Here is a 16,319-nt window from a genome sequence, read left to right as displayed (position 1 = left end):
GGGTGAACTGCAACAATTGTTTATTCCTGTCTAGTGCAAAAGTAAAACAGGAAAGTTGGCCAAACCATGGCTTACGAGGGAAATTAGAGATAGTATTAGATCCAAGGAAGAGGCATACAAATTGGCTAAAATAAAGAACAGACCTGAGGATTGGGATCAGTTTAGAATTCAGCAAAGGAGGACCAAGGGATTGATTAAGAAGGGGAAAATAAGAGTACGAGGGTAAGCTTGCGGGGAACATATAAACTGACTGTTAAAGTTTCTATAAGTATGTGAAGAGAAAAAGATTGGTGGAGACAAATGTAGGTCCCTTACTGTCAGAAACAGGGGAATTTATAATGGGGAACAAAGAAATGGTTGACCAACTAAATACATATTTTGGTTCTGTCTTCACAAAGGAGGACACAAATAACATACCAGAAATGTTGGGGAACACAGGGTTTAGTGAGAGGGAGGAACTGAAAGAAATCAATATTAGTAGGGAAATGGTGCTGGGGAAATTGATGGCATTGAAGGTCGATAAATCCCCAGGGTCTGATAATCTACATCCCAGAGTACCTACAGAAGTGGACCTAGAAATAGTGGATGCATTGGTGGTCATCTTCCAAGATTCTATAGACTCTGGAACAGTTCCTACAGATTGGAGGGTAGCTAATGTAACTCCACTGTTTGAAAAGGCAGGTAGAGAGAAAACAGGGAATTATAGACCAGTCAGCCTGACGTCGGTAGTGGGGAAAATTCTACAGTCCATTATAAAAGATTTAATAGCTGAGCACTTGGAAAACAGTGGCAGAGTCGGACAGAGTCAGCATGGATTTACGAAAGGGAAATCATACTTGACAAATCTACTGGAATTTTTCGAGGATGTAACTAGTAGAGTTGATGAGGGGGAGCCAGTGGATGTGGTTTATTTAGACTTTCAGAAGGCTTTCGACAAAGTCCCACGTAAGAGATTAGTGTGTAAAATTAAAGCGCATGGGATTGGGGGTAGTGTATTGAGATGGATAGAAAACTGGTTGGCAGACAGGAAACAATGAGTAGGAATAAACGGGTCTTTTTCCGAATGGCAGGCAGTAACTAGTGGGGTACCGCAAGGATCGGTGCTGGGACCCCAGCTATTCACAATATATATTAATGATTTAGATGATGGAACTAAATGTAATATCTCCAAATTTGCAGATGAGACAAAGCTGGGTGGGAAGGTGAGCTGTGAGGAGGATGGGGAGATGCTTCAGTGTGATTTGGACAAGCTGAGTGGGCAAATACATGGCAGATGCAGTATAATGTGGATAAATGTGAGGTTATCCACTTTGGTAGCAAAAACAGGAAGACAGATTATTATCTGAATGGCTATAAATTGAGAGAGGAGAATGTGCAACAAGACCTGGGTGTCCTCATACACCAGTCGCTGAAGGTAAGCATGCAGGTACAGCAGGCGGTAAAGGTGGCAAATGGTATGTTGGCCTTCATAGCAAGAGGGATTCGAGTACAGGAGCAGGGATGTCTTGCTGCAATTACACAGGGCCTTGGTGAGACCACACCTGGAATATTGTGTGCAGTTTTGGTCTCCTTATCTGAGGGAAGTTGTTCTTGCTATGGAGGGAGTGCAGCAAAGGTTTACCAGACTGATTCCTGGGATGGTGGGACTGACATATGAGGAGAGATTGAGTCGGTTAGGATTATATTTGATGGAGTTCAGAAGAATGAGGGGGGATCTCATAGAAACCTATAAATTTCTAACAGGACTAGACAGGGTAGATGCAGGAAGGATGTTCCCGAAGGCGGGGGAGTCCAGAACCAGGGGTTACAGTCTGAGAATACAGGGTAGACCATTTAGGACTGAGAGGAGGAGAAATTTCTTCATCCAGAGTGGTGAGCCTGTGGAATTCGCCGCCACAGTAAGTAATTGAGGCCAAAACATTGTATGTTTTCAAAAAGGAGTTAGATATAGCTCTTGGGGCTAAAGGGATCAAAGGATATGGGGAGAAAGCGGGAGCAGGTTATTGAGTTGGATGATCAGCCATGATCATGATGAATGGCGGAGCAGGCTCGAAGGGCCGAATGGCCTACTCCTGCTCCTATTTTCTATGTTTCTATGTGTGCATTTCCAGCATTTTCTGTTTTTATTTGAGAGGAGATTAAGGTTGCAGGTATTATAAAGCAGAATATGAATAGCTTTTATAAATATAGTCTTAATGAACCCCTGGAATCTTAGCCAGGTTTCTGACAGTGCTACTTGGGGTTGGTCCATTAGGTCAGAATGATGGGTACTTTTGAAGTTAGTCAGAAATTAGTTCAAATTAGAGTGCAACGATAATCTGCAGAATGGCCCCGGGTTTTGTTCCCGAGTTCCAATGTTGCCCAATGCTTTTCCCTTTTGGTCCAGGTTAGACAGCAGATTCCATAAGTAGACTGAATCTCATGAACCAAAAGCTAATGCTTGCTTAATAACAAGAGCAGTGATTGATGCCATGAGGCATGTTATAGCTGACCATTTTCAAATGAACCAACTAAAAACAAACCATGTGAGTTGAGAATATTAACATTTCCTACATACATTTTCAGAAATAGATTCCCCTTATGACTTAACATTTTGGAAGGTTTCCGCCTCATCTCCCAGGCTGTCGTGAAGTTCATCTCCTTCAGCCAGAGCCCCCTCCTAATTCAACATTCTCAGACACTGCCAATGGCTCCCTGTTTCCCCAGCTTTCAGGAAGCCGTTATTACCTCTTGCCTCAAAAAAACTTCCCTTAATCCTACTGCTCTCCCCACTTACCACCCTATCTTTGACCTCCCCTTGGTCTCTAAGCTCTTGGAATGTTGCCACCCAGCTCCACACAGTTCCCTCTTTCATTACTCCATCTTTGAATTCCTTCAATCTGTTTCCTGCCCATAGAATGGAAGCTGCCCTTGTTAGTTGCAATAGCATCACTTCTGACTGTGAACATAATGCACAATGTTTCTTGCCCTCTTTGACCTCAGTGACATTTGATTCAGTCACATCATTCCAGCCTCCCCCACCATATCTCCTCTGTGGCCTACCTACATGGCACTGCCTTAGCATGGTTCCACTCCTCCCTCTCCCAGTGTCGTCAACTCTAATGTCCTTTAGGGAAGGAAATCTGCCATCCTTACCTGGTCTGGCCTACATATGACTCCAGATCCACAGCAATGTGGTTAGACTCTTAACTGCCCTCTGAAATGGCCTAGCAAGCTACTCAGTTCAAGGACAATTAGGGATGGGCAACAAATGCTGGTCTTGTCAACGATGCTCACATCCCATGAAAGAATAATAAAAAAATACAATAATGTCTGTTTGTTCCACCTCCATATATGCACATTGAGTATGTTCTACATACTGAGCTTGACATCATGCTGTTTGATACTGCTATGGATCTGGGTAGGTTAGGCTGACAAATCGTGGATGTCAAATGTAGGGCAATGTAATAAGAATAGAGAAGAGAATTAAACACTGCAAACACAAGAGGAACCATAGGAGAGCACAGTAGAGTAATGGTGGACAGATTGTTGAAGTCATAAGCACTGTGTGTATTAGCAGTTAAAAAAAGGATACATGGTTACAGGGATAGAATATGAACAGAAGATAAAAACAAGCTGGTATGAGGACAGCGCATTTCTGGCTACTGTGCCACATTTGGACATTTAGGTTTTGGAGGGAATACAGAGGAACACAACTAAACTGATACCAACAATGAGGCACCTGAGTCACAAGGAGAGACTGAGGAAGCTGGAAATGTTTACAGGGTGAAAAAAGCATCTTAAGCAAGAACTCATTGTGATCTGGGTGCACAGAGGGTGGACAAGCAGCTGGCCACGATTAAACTGTCTCTCAGTGGTGTTAACAGGCAGACCCTGTACTACACCATACCACTTTGGAGGGTGGTGAAGAAGGGCCATGAGTCTAATTGGCCACCCGTCTCCAAGAAATCCAGCATCTAGAAAGTTAAAATGAGGATTTCTGGATTGCAGGTATGAACATGATTCTACTAACCCTACACCGGCAGTGAGACAGGGAGGGGCTGCTTTTCCAGTTCCCATACCAAACTGACACACAGGTGGACCCCACAGGAACAAAACTGAATAAATCTCTATTTTTTTCATCAATCATTACACAGGGTGCCAGATTCAACAGCACTGTGCACCATAAGTACTACTGAGGGAACATTAAAACCTGCAGGGCAAGTACAGAACAGTTTATCACAAAATGAACTCAAACTGCATTTCCATTCAGAATGGTAACAGAAACTTTCACTAAGTCAACGAGGCTCAGTTGTTGTGGGTGAGCTGATGGAAGAACTGGATCCTTGATGTACAAACACCCCATACTTATCACATCGGAAGCCAAGTGAGGCAGATAAATGAGTTGCCTTGCGTGCAGGGCACTTTGCAGCCAGAGCTCACAATCTCATGTCTCACGTCTCAAATGAGCCAGCAGACATGCTGTCACAATGGGTGAAGGTGGCTGTGTCCACCTGGTGTTGGAGTTGACATGAGATTGGTAAGGGACACATGTCTTTATAGGATTTCAACTGCAGACTAGATATTGCAACATTCTCGTTAATAGTAAAACTGTGAATTATGCAAATCACAAAGAACCAGAACTGTAACATTTGACAAGGAATGTGGTCCAGAATATCACACTAGCGATGAAGCATTACAACCATTGAACATTCATTTTAAGACACTGCAGTGACCTGACATAGTACAGGAAAGCACAACATTCCAAAGTGGGACTGTCAGTATGCCACCACTGATGATTGAATTTCACCACAGCACAGTGCTTTGTGTGTAAGCAAAAAAGCTAAATAACTCCAAAGCTTGCAACCTGAACTTCATCACAATTTACTTCCTCCAAAAGGAACACTCCTTCCAGAAAGCAAAAAGAAGGCAGAGACATTCTTGGCAGAGTTATCATGTTGTAGATGGCAGGATACTATCAGGCAAATTTCAAAGCTAGTGGCATGGGAAGTGAGGACAGAAAGGTACACTGTCATCAGTGAGAGGCGAGGAAGAAGGGATGAAGGGGTGAGGCTGAAGGGTGAGGGACAAGGGAGGCGAGAGAAGGAAGGAGAGGGGAGGGAGGGAAGGGGGAAGGAGAGGAAAACAGGGGGCACGGAAAGGAGAGGGGAGGGAGAGAAGGGGAGCAGAGAGGTACAGGGGGAGGTGGAAGTTATGGGGTGAGAGTGGGGGGTGTGGGAGAATGAGAGGAGGTGGGGGAAGGGGGGGTGGTCCAGGTATCACTACAGACATGCTGGGGGGTCCACCATAGCAGAGGGGGATGGTAATGGTAAGAGACTCTAGTAGGAGAGCGGAGATGGAGAGACTGGCAGGGAATAGTGGAATCTACAGGAACCAGAGTGAGAAGGAGTGCCATCCAGGTAGCAGTAAGAGCCTGGACATTTATCATAAGATATCTTTTGGAACACCCATTACCTGAGATGGGCAGGGTGGAATGCAGGATGGAGATGAACCACTTGAAGACAAGGTATAGCTGTAAATTGAAAGGATAGACAACAAATAGTTATTGAAAAAACTGAGGTGAGGGCGGGACCCGAGTAGGACTGGAGCACAAGAGGAGCTGGGAGCTGAAGAGAAGTGCGAGAGGAGCCTGGAGTTGAAGAGAAGCACGAGAGGAGCTTTGAGTTGAAGAGGAGCGCGAGAGGAGTGGGGAGTTGAAGAGGAGCACAAGAGGAGCCGGGAGCTGAAGAGAAGCGTGAGAGGAGTCAGGAATTGAAGAGAAGCCTGAAGTTGAAGAGGAGCGCGAGAGGACCCTGGAGTTGAAGAGAAGCACGAGAGGAGCCTGGAGTTGAAGAGGAGCACGAGAGGAGCCTGGAGTTGAAGAGGAGCGCGAGAGGAGTCGGGAGTTGAAGAGGAGTGTGAGAGGAGTCGGGAGTTGAAAAGGAGCTGGGAGAGCAGAGGTGACTGAGGGAGTTTGGTGAGGAGGGAACGAGGTGATCCTTTGAGTACTGTGGGTATAGTCGGGTAAGTATTAACTACTTTTATCACTTATAGTTCTTAAGTTCTTATTTTGTGGTTCATTGTTTGTAAGGGCTATATTCTGTAACGAGGAGCAGAGAAGAAGGGCCCTAGAGTAATTGATATTATTTAAAATTAAGTATCTTCCAAAAGGTTTAATTTAATTTAAATGGGTAAGTCATGGCAGGAGAGCCCAAACCTGTGGTGTGCTCCTCCTGCTCCATGTGGGAAGCCGGGAACATTTCCGGTGCCAGCATGTATGTGGGAAGTGTCTCCAGCTAGAGTGGTTGGGGAGGGTTTAAACTGAAATGGCAGGGGGATGGGAACCTATGTAAGGAGTCAGAGGAAGGGGAATCAAGGACAAGAACAAAAGACAGAAAGGGGAATAAAAAAAAGTGATAGGCAGAGAAATCAAGGGCAAGAATCAAACAGGGCCTCAGTGAAAAATAGTGGGAACGAGACAAGTAATGTTAAAAAGACAAGCCTTAAGGCTTTGTGCCTTAAAGCAATGAGCATTCGCAATAAAATGAATTAACCGTGCAAACAGATGTAAACAGGTATGATATAGTCGGGATTACAGAGACATGGCTGCAGGGTGACCAGGGATGGAAACTGAACATCCAGGGGTATTCAGTATTTAGGGAGGATGGACAAAAATGAAAAGGCGGTGGAGTTGCATTGCTGGTTAAAGAGGAAATTAACGCAACAGTGAGGAAAGATATTAGCTCCGAAAATGTGGAATCTGTATGGGTAGAGCTAAGAAACACTAAGGGTCCTGAATCTTAATAAAGGAAACTACGATGGTATGAGGCGCGAGTTGGCTATGATGGATTGGGAAACGTTACTTAAAGGGATGACGGTGGATAGGCAATGGCAAACATTCAAAGGGCACATGGGTGAACTGCAACAATTGTTTATTCCTGTCTGGCGCAAAAGTAAAACAGGAAAGATGGCCAAGCCATGGCTTATGAGGGAAATTAGAGATAGTATTAGATCCAAGGAAGAGGCATACAAATTGGCCAGAAAAAACATCAGACCTGAGGATTGGGAGCAGTTTAGAATTCAGCAAAGGAGGACCAAGGGATTGATTAAGAAGGGGAAAATAGAGTACGAGGGTAAGCTTGCAGGGAACATAAAAATTGACTGTAAAAGTTTCTATAAGTATGTGAAGAGAAAAAGATTGGTGGAGACAAATGTAGGTCCCTTACTGTCAGAAACAGGGGAATTTATAATGGGGAACAAAGAAATGGTTGACCAACTAAATACATACTTTGGTTCTGTCTTCACAAAGGAGGACACAAATAACATACCAGAAATGTTAGGGAACACAGGTTTAGTGAGAGGGAGGAACTGAAAGAAATCAATATTAGTAGGGAAATGGTGCTGGAGAAATTGATGGCATTGAAGGTCGATAAATCCCCAGGGCCTGATAATCTACATTCCAGAGTACTTAAGGAAGTGGCCCTAGAAATAGCGGATGCATTGGTGGTCATCTTCCAAGATTCTATAGACTCTGGAACAGTTCCTACAGATTGGAGGGTAGCTAATGTAACTCCACTGTTTAAAAAGGCAGGTAGAGAGAAAACAGGGAATTATAGACCAGTCAGCCTGACGTCGGTAGTGGGGAAAATTCTACAGTCCATTATAAAAGATTTAATAGCTGAGCACTTGGAAAACAGTGGCAGAGTCGGACAGAGTCAGCATGGATTTACGAAAGGGAAATCATGTCTGACAAATTTACTGGAGTTTTTCGAGAATGTAACTAGTAGAGTTGATGAGGGGGAGCCAGTGGATGTGGTTAATTTGGACTTTCAGAAGGCTTTCGACAAAGTCCCACATAAGAGATTAGTGTGTAAAATTAAAGCGCATGGGATTGGGGGTAGTGTATTGAGATGGATAGAAAACTGGTTGGCAGACAGGAAACAAAGAGTAGGGATAAACGGGTCTTTTTCCGAATGGCAGGCAATGACTAGGTGCTGAGACCCCAGCTATTCACAATATATATTAATGATTTAGATGATGGAACTAAATGTAATATCTCCAAATTTGCAGATGAGACAAAGCTGCATGGGAGGGTGAGCTGTGAGGAGGATGCAGAGATGCTTCTATGTGATTTGGACAAGCTGAGTGAGTGGGCAAATACATGGCAGATGCAGTATAATGTGGATAAATGTGAGGTTATCCACTTTGGTAGCAAAAACAGGAAGACAGATTATCTGAATGGCTATAAATTGAGAGAGGAGAATGTGCAACGAGACCTGGGTGTCCTCATACACCAGTCGCTGAAGGTAAGCATGCAGGTGCAGCAGGCGGTAAAGGTGGCAAATGGTATGTTGGCCTTCATAGCAAGAGGGATTCGAGTACAGGAGCAGGGATGTCTTGCTGCAATTACACAGGGCCTTGGTGAGACCACACCTGGAATATTGTGTGCAGTTTTGGTCTCCTTATGAGGAAGGATGTTCTTGCTATAGAGGGAGTGCAGCAAAGGTTTACCAGACTGATTCCTGGGATGGTGGGACTGACATATGAGGAGAAATTAAGTCGGTTAGGATTATATTTGCTGGAGTTCAGAAGAAATGAGGGGGAATCTCATAGAAATCTATAAAATTCTAACAGGACTGGACAGGGTAGATGCAGGAAGGATGCTCCCGATGGCGGGGGAGTCCAGAACCAGGGGTCACAGTCTGAGAATACGGGGTAGACCATTTAGGACTGAGATGAGGAGAAATTTCTTCACCCAGAGAGTGGTGAGCCTGTGGAATTCGCTACCACAGAAAGTAGTTGAGGCCAAAACATTGCACCTTTTCAAGAAGGAGTTAGATATAGCTCTTGGGGCTAAAGGGATCAAAGGATATGAGGAGAAAGCAGGAGCAAGCCACCGAGTCGGATGATCAGCCATGATCATAATGAATGGTGGAGCAGGCTTGAAGGGCCGAATGGCCTACTCCTGCTTCTATTTTCCAAATTTCTACGTTTCTAGTTCCTATATTGACAACGAGCGAGAGAGAGAAAGTGTGTGTGAGTTTGTTGAGGTAAAATAAGAGTCTGCTCAGGATGCGAAACTTCAGCCTGGCAGAGATGGACATGGCAATAGATAGGGACTTTTCAAGGCACAGTTCAAGGAAGAAGCAGAGGGCCCAGAGATACTCCTGGTAAGGCTGAGGGTAGAGAGGGGGTCTTCAATCCATGGTGAAAAGGTTAGTGGAGCCAGAAATCTGAAGTTGTCAAAGCAGAAGTCGGCATAGGTCCCTGTTGCAGGTTGGTAGCAACAATAAGACAAGCTGGTTCAGTGTGCCAGGCGAAAGCTGAAACTCCTGGGGCTGTCCTGTTTGTGCATTTTGGGGTCGAATTAGAAACTGTACACCACAATTTATAGACAAGGAAGGAAAAATAGAGGGACCAGGCAGGGATTGGACTTCCCCACCACACCCCCCCACCCAGTGCTTTTCAAGGTGAGGAATTTAATGCTGGGGAATGCTACAGTTTGCCAACACTTTGCAGCTCCTCAGTACACATAGCTCAAATAAAGCATGGAATGGGGAGAGTAAATCTACCATTACTCCGAATGAGACGCTTTTACTAAAGCGCAAAACATTATAATATGTGGTATTTTTATTTTCTGTACTGACCTCATCTATTTGCTGCTTTGCCAATTTACTACTATACTAGGGTCATTTACGCGTTACGAGCACACCTCCACTAGGATATGTATGGAAGCTGCCTCAAACTCTTTCACACAGGACCCTGAAACCCTGTGGAGAGTAGAGTTTTTTATTCCATCAATTTGGGCAAGATTCACATTCAGGTCCCAGAACTGTAAGGTCATTGGGCTCATTCACTGCACTACCCACTCTCCTGAGGCAAATAGATTTCAAAAACATATATCTCATCTAACATGCAAAGCCACAATTTTTTTTCATTCATTCATGGGGTGTGGGTGTCACTGGCTGGGCCAGCATTTATTGCCCATCCCTAACTGCCTCTTGAGAAGATGGCAGTGAGCTGCCTTCTTGAATTGCTGCAGTTCCTGTGGTGTAGGTACACCCACAGTACTGTTAGTGATTTTGATTTTGACCCAGTGACAGTGAAGGAACAAATTAAACTTGATGCTGTTAAAGGGAGTAGTCAATTCAACAGCAGGGAAGCAGCAAAACAGGGTCATCAATCCAAGGCTTATGGGCAGAAATTTGAACATTGCCACAGATTAATTACACACAACTCTGGCCTGGTGCTGATTGGTGAAACAATCCAAAAATCTCACTTTCAACCCTTCTATTGTAATCAAAAATATTCACATCGAGTTTTATAAAATCATATCTTGAGTGAGGGGAAATGCAAACTAAGACGAGGTGACTTCTGCCAGCAATCTGCATTGGAGGGAGATTCAGAGGAGTCTGATGGAGCAATGGACAATAGTGAGAAGGGGCACAGTGGAAAGAAGAGTTCCAGAAGGGACGACTTCACATTAAAATGACCACTTTGCAGAGCCAGTGTTGGATACACTGTGGTAATTGAAGAGCAAGAATGAACACCTACATGCCCCTTTAACAATGGCTACAAATCTGCAATAGTCCATTACCTTGTATCAGCAGGGAGTTGATAAATGTTCCCTATAACAGTTGTTAACTGTGTCATCATTGTCCCCAATGCCTGACACGTGATGCAAGAGCAGCCACTGCAAGAGATTGAATACTGCAGAGTGTAGCACACAACAGAACTAAAACATTAGTGCCTGTTGTTGGGAACATTTTTCACCACATCACTTTTAGGGCTAGCAAGGCACTCTGCAGGCAACATGGATACTATGTTTGAGGTTCTCTGCAAGCCTCAAGAAAAGTTGAATGCGTTTCCTTAACCTTTAACACACTATGTAAAACTATCTTTAAACTACATTATTTGTATGAGGTTAGCAGACAAGTGGTCAAATCAAAGGGATGAATAAAGTTATTGTATGTTCTTACAAACCAGACATTGCCTCTTCAGGAGTGAGACGTACAGTTGGGAAAACATGAAACAAAAGTCAGCAGGCTGACGAGAGGGTCAGGAAACAAAGGCGGAGAGGGCCAACACATGGCAGGATGTTGTGCCTTTCTAATTAGCACTGTATCATTCACCAGTGTGTCTCCTCTCACTGTAAACTAATAACACTATTCAATTGTTCTTCAGCTGGCAGGTCCGACTTCCGCCAATAGGGCATTCTTCAGCAACTGGCCCAAGAATAAAAAAAATAGTGTACATTAGACATTCAGGCAGCGGAGGCTGGCAAAATAACTTTAAAAAAATCTCTCCCCAAATAGCAAGCAATGATTGTTAGGAGCGTAATCGTAGCAAGGAGCATGCAGACTCTGACAGTTGATTGAGAATTTGTGCTTTCTGTAATGTGCATCCAGCAGAAGCAATCTTTTCTTTAATTCATTCATGGATGTGGGTGTCGCTGGCTACACCAGCATTTATTGCCCATCCCTAGTTGCCCTTGAGAAGGTGGTGGTGAGCCGCCTTCTTGAACTGCTGCAGTCCATGTGGTGTAGGTACACCCACAGTGCTATTAGGGAGGGAGTTCCAGGATATTGACCCAGCGACAGTGAAGGGACAGCAATATATTTCCAAGCCAAGGTGGTGAATGGCTTGGAGGGAAACTTCCAGGTGGTGGTGTTCCCATGTTGTCCTTGTCCTTCTAGATGGTAGCAGTCGTGGGTTTGGAAGGTGCTGCTATATTTTCAAACATAATGGTTGTGGGCTCAGTCTCGCTTCATGTTCCGAAATAGTTCCATGTTCCATCTTTTCAGATGAATTTAAGTAGGGTCAACGCACATGGATTTTAAAATGGAGCTAAGACAGCTAGGGTTCCCTTTGTGTGGAGAGCCTGTGGGAGAGTACTGGGTAAGGGCAGACATGAGCTAAATGCCTAAGATAGTTGCAGCCATTAAAAGAGGTGTCATACCAGGCAAATATTCCAACAAGCTTTGTTTCATGTCCCGACTAGTAAACTCACCGGTTTCTGCTTCCCATTCTCCTGGATGGTAACAGTGGTGGAAGACAACCCCAATTGTAACTCCAAAGGTTGGTCAGCTCAATATTTTTACAAACAAGGTGCATTTTTCTGCCATTGGCCTGCATTCATTTCACTTGCATCTGTCCTACGCCTGACATCAGTTAGCACACTTTCACAGTCAAATATGAGGTGCACCCAATGTTAACATTGCATTACTGAGAGTACCATATAAAGGGGTAAAATATAGTAAATGTTACAGAAAAAATCAAGTCTCCAGCAATGCAAAGGATGAGTGAGGACAGGTTCAAGCTGGCAAATTTAGGATGATGTCAGGAAGATCTTTTGCACATGCAGGGTGATCAATCCTTGGAATGGACTCCTGGTAGAATAGTGGGGACAATCGTTTGACGGCAGGATACTGCTTTGGTACTCAAGGACAAAGGAATAGTAAGAACTTTACGGTTGGTAAGTGAGGAAGGGTCAAGTGACCTTCCTCAACCATATGTGATCATAGTGAACAAAGCTGCAAATGAAGCTTGTATTATTGACCCCATCAAATAACCAGTACTTTTAAAGATTGGAATGTGTATAGAATTTTTAGGTGTCACAACCAGTACACAATGTGTCATCTAAGCCACTGGAAGATGTTGGGATGAAAATTAATAAAAAGATGCCCAAAGAGCACAACACACCACTTACATTTATCTCCAATGTAATAAAAACAAGATTTCAGTAAAAGTAAATCACCCATTTCAGCCATAAAACCACAACAGAGTTGGTTCTGGTTTACAGGACTCTTGTCACCAACACCTCTCATCACAGGTTCCTTCCTGTGAAGGGAGGCAGTGCCCTTCACTAACAGGAAATGGAGCCTGCCAACTTACTAAACCAATCACAAGATTTATTCAAGTATGGACAAGACACAGGAAAAACAACTAAATTCCATGGTTGCTAAGCAGCCTTGGTGTTTCAGCGATTTGTTACCTCCATCAGTGACAGGAGGAAGGAGGCAAATCAGCAGTTCCTCCAATCACATGACTACTGTGCACAATCTATGGACCATCTATGTATTAAGCAATGGGCTACAGCTTCCCTGGTAAGTCTAATAGGTAAAGACACTGGCTGACAGGCATGGTATTGGATTATGCAGGATAGGAAGGCTCGTAGTTCAATCCCTGATTTTTGCCAAGTTAGTAAGGTGCTCCTGAGCTACTGTGGGTAACCAGAGTTCATAATCTTGATTACTGCACAGCGGCTCTTCCCGGAAAACACAAGTCTGTTGACATAGGATGACAGCAGAACAACTAGTGGAGCTATCATAAAGGAACTTCCCTGGTAGTGCCCTCTGCAGACAAACAGGTTACAAACACTGTCTGTCCAGGTTCACACGTGAAGAATGGGTACTAGGGCTACAACAGCTAACACTGAGGTAAAGAGAAAAATGGGCAAAAAACAGCATCCATGTTGACCTATTAGACTCACTAAAGAGGCCTGCATGCATGCAGCTGGAAGGGCTCTCCGGAACAGCCTCACGGATCTTCACGTATGTGCAATCTGGTTTCAACTTCAGGTTCACGCCAATGCTAAACTAGTGTTGTGCAAGTCCAGGTATGAGGGCTCAATAGGACTCTAAAGTGAAGTGGATTGAGGTTCTTTTCTCTGTGGAATCTCACTCCGCTACACTCTGATGTCAGGTCAGACTTGAGACTGCATTTAAAATATAATTGCAGCATTGGTCTGGAGTGACAACCCCTCACAATGACACTACAGGAAAAGTATGAATGTGCCAACACACAACACCTGCGCTGTTCCTGAGAACAGAGTTACCAGGGACACAATACGCTGAAAGCAGGGCACCATTCTGAAATGGAGCAAGTACAAAAACAAAATATGCAGATACAGGAAATCCAAAATAAAAAAAATGCTGGAAATACTCAGCAGGTCAGGTAGCATCTGTGAAGAGAGAAACAGAGCTAACATTTCAAGACATTGAACTTTCATCAGGACTAGAAAAAGTTAGAGATATAACAGGTATTAAGCAAGGACAGAAACAGGGAAAGAGTGTGGGTATGGTTTAGTACTCTGGCTGTTTCCATAATGTAAAATTTACTGGATTCAGTTCGAACAGCACCGAAGTGCTGGGAAGTTATCAGAATAATCAAATTGAGCCCAATGGAATCAACTAGGAGGTTTCAATCAAATTATCTTGTGGATTGTGGTTGAGGGCACTGGCTTGTGTTTTTCGCAACAATGAAATGAAAATGCAGAACATGAACCTCAGAACTTCAGTAAAACTTCCAGAATCCTTTGTAACAAAAATGGGATTGGCTCATTTAGTTGCCATAACCGAGTGAGACCAATTAGGACAAGGTCAAAAATTGTGATCTGAGCTTTTTGTTTAAACACACAGGATCAGAAAGAACTTCCACCCTCAGTTTAAAGAAACTCCAGTAACAATCTTAATGGCTGATGGCAGAGCCGCAGGGAATTTCCATGGGAATTCTCCAACCTTCTTCATATATGAAAAGGAAAAATATTACGCTCACTAGCTGCAAACTATTTTGCACAAAAAAAAACTTCCAATTCAACTGGAAATCCTGACTTTAAATAATGAAAATTAAACTATCAAAATGCAAAAGGAATCAAGATTAGGACATAACCCAATCTGGCTATTGGTAATCAGGCCATGGAGGAGGCCATAACAGAAAGGGGCACAGAACTTAATCTTTACCTTGTTGATAAACATTAACTGAAAACCTTATTACCCTATGAATACTTAGTATTACATTGCATTTACAACATAGAAAAAGGCCATTCAGTCCATCAGTTCCATGCCAATGTTTAAGGTCCATACGGCCTGCTCTCCACATTATAGACACAGAAATAACCCAAAATAATCAATTTCTAGATTTGACAGCAACTTTTGGCACCCAGTGGTAATGCTGGAAACTCATGCAGACAAGTCTCTGGACAGCTCATTCAGACAAAAATCAGACAGGTGGTAACCCTAGAGGCAATGAAATAACTTTCACAGTCACACTGCCTGTGTCTTTCCTATTTATTCGACCAATGCTGGTAAGGACAGTATTTACTACCCTTCCAAAAGCAATAGCAAATGCTAGAAATCTGAACTTAAACAGAAAATGCTGGAAATATTCTGATGAAAGATCATCAGCCCGAAAAGTTAACTGCTTTACTCTCTCTACAGATGCTGGCTGATCTGTTATTATTTATTGCCCATCTAGAATTGCCCTTGAGGTGGTGGTGGAGGAAGTGAACGTCTTCTTAAACTGTTGATGTATTTACACCACATGAGTTGCAGTGCTGTTAGGGAGGGAGTTCCAATATTTTGAACCAGTGACGAAGAAGGAGCAGCGATATATTTCCAAGTCAGGATGGTGGGTGACTTGGAAGGGAACTTGTAGCAACTGGTGTTCTCATGCGCCTGCTGCCCTTGTTTTTCTAGGTGGTAGAAATTGCAGATTTCAAAGGTGCTGTCATAGAAGCCTTTGTGGCTCTACAGCAATGATGCAGTGGTGGTGGAGGGAGTGAATGCTTACGGTGATGGATGGGGGTGCCAATCAAGTGGGCTGTTTTGTCTAACTGTTATCAGAAGTGGAACTAAGAGGGATTTCACTGTGCAGTTGAATGGATTATCAGAAGTAAGAGGTGTGTCACAGTGGCCCCCTCCCGTGACAGTGCACACACTGCAGGATTAAATCATGTCAGATGAGTCACTGATCTATCAAAATGACTGTTTTCAAAGTTCAACAGCAATACATCTGCACTGGAATGGAAATGTAGACACTACAGATTGTGACTGTCTTTGCTTCAAGTATAGACCCAGGTCAGCGAGTCAGAGAAGGAATACAAACTGAGAATATTTTTAAAATGATTGCATTCTCTCATGATCCCGATACTATTGGAAGCATTACACATTGAACTGTCTGATGAGTCAGTCTGCAAAACCCAGTGTGCATGCCTGAGCTTAATGTACAGGAAGTATGGAATGACTATACCATGGATTCCCCACAACTGAAAAATGCTTACATTTTCCCACTCTGTGCTTAAACTCCAGACTACAATATTTAAAACAAAAAAGGCAGTCAGACAACAAAGAACATGTGAGAAACAGAGAGAGAGAGAAAAATCAATATGAAACACAACATTGCTTTCTAGTGCAGCTACATTACTCATGAAGTCATCAGCTCATTCACTTGCCTGAATCCCCTTACAGGGTGGGTCAGGGTCAATGCAGACGGCATAGAGATCAAATGAGGGAGAAATGGAAAGCAGCAAAAGAGTTCGAAATCTGGGAGAATGTAAGCAA

At 43.5% G+C, this 16,319-nt stretch overlaps 1 protein-coding gene across 1 annotated transcript in view; it reads right to left on the bottom strand.

Moving 5' to 3' along the window:
* The window catches only part of smg6 (SMG6 nonsense mediated mRNA decay factor), a 418,703-nt gene that overhangs the window by 250,080 nt on the left and 152,304 nt on the right, over positions 1 to 16,319 (bottom strand).

This window comes from Cetorhinus maximus, chromosome 9 (genome assembly GCF_964194155.1).
Source record: "Cetorhinus maximus chromosome 9, sCetMax3.hap1.1, whole genome shotgun sequence".
Lineage (NCBI taxonomy): Eukaryota > Metazoa > Chordata > Chondrichthyes > Lamniformes > Cetorhinidae > Cetorhinus > Cetorhinus maximus.
This window is presented reverse-complemented; position numbering and strand designations above follow the sequence as displayed.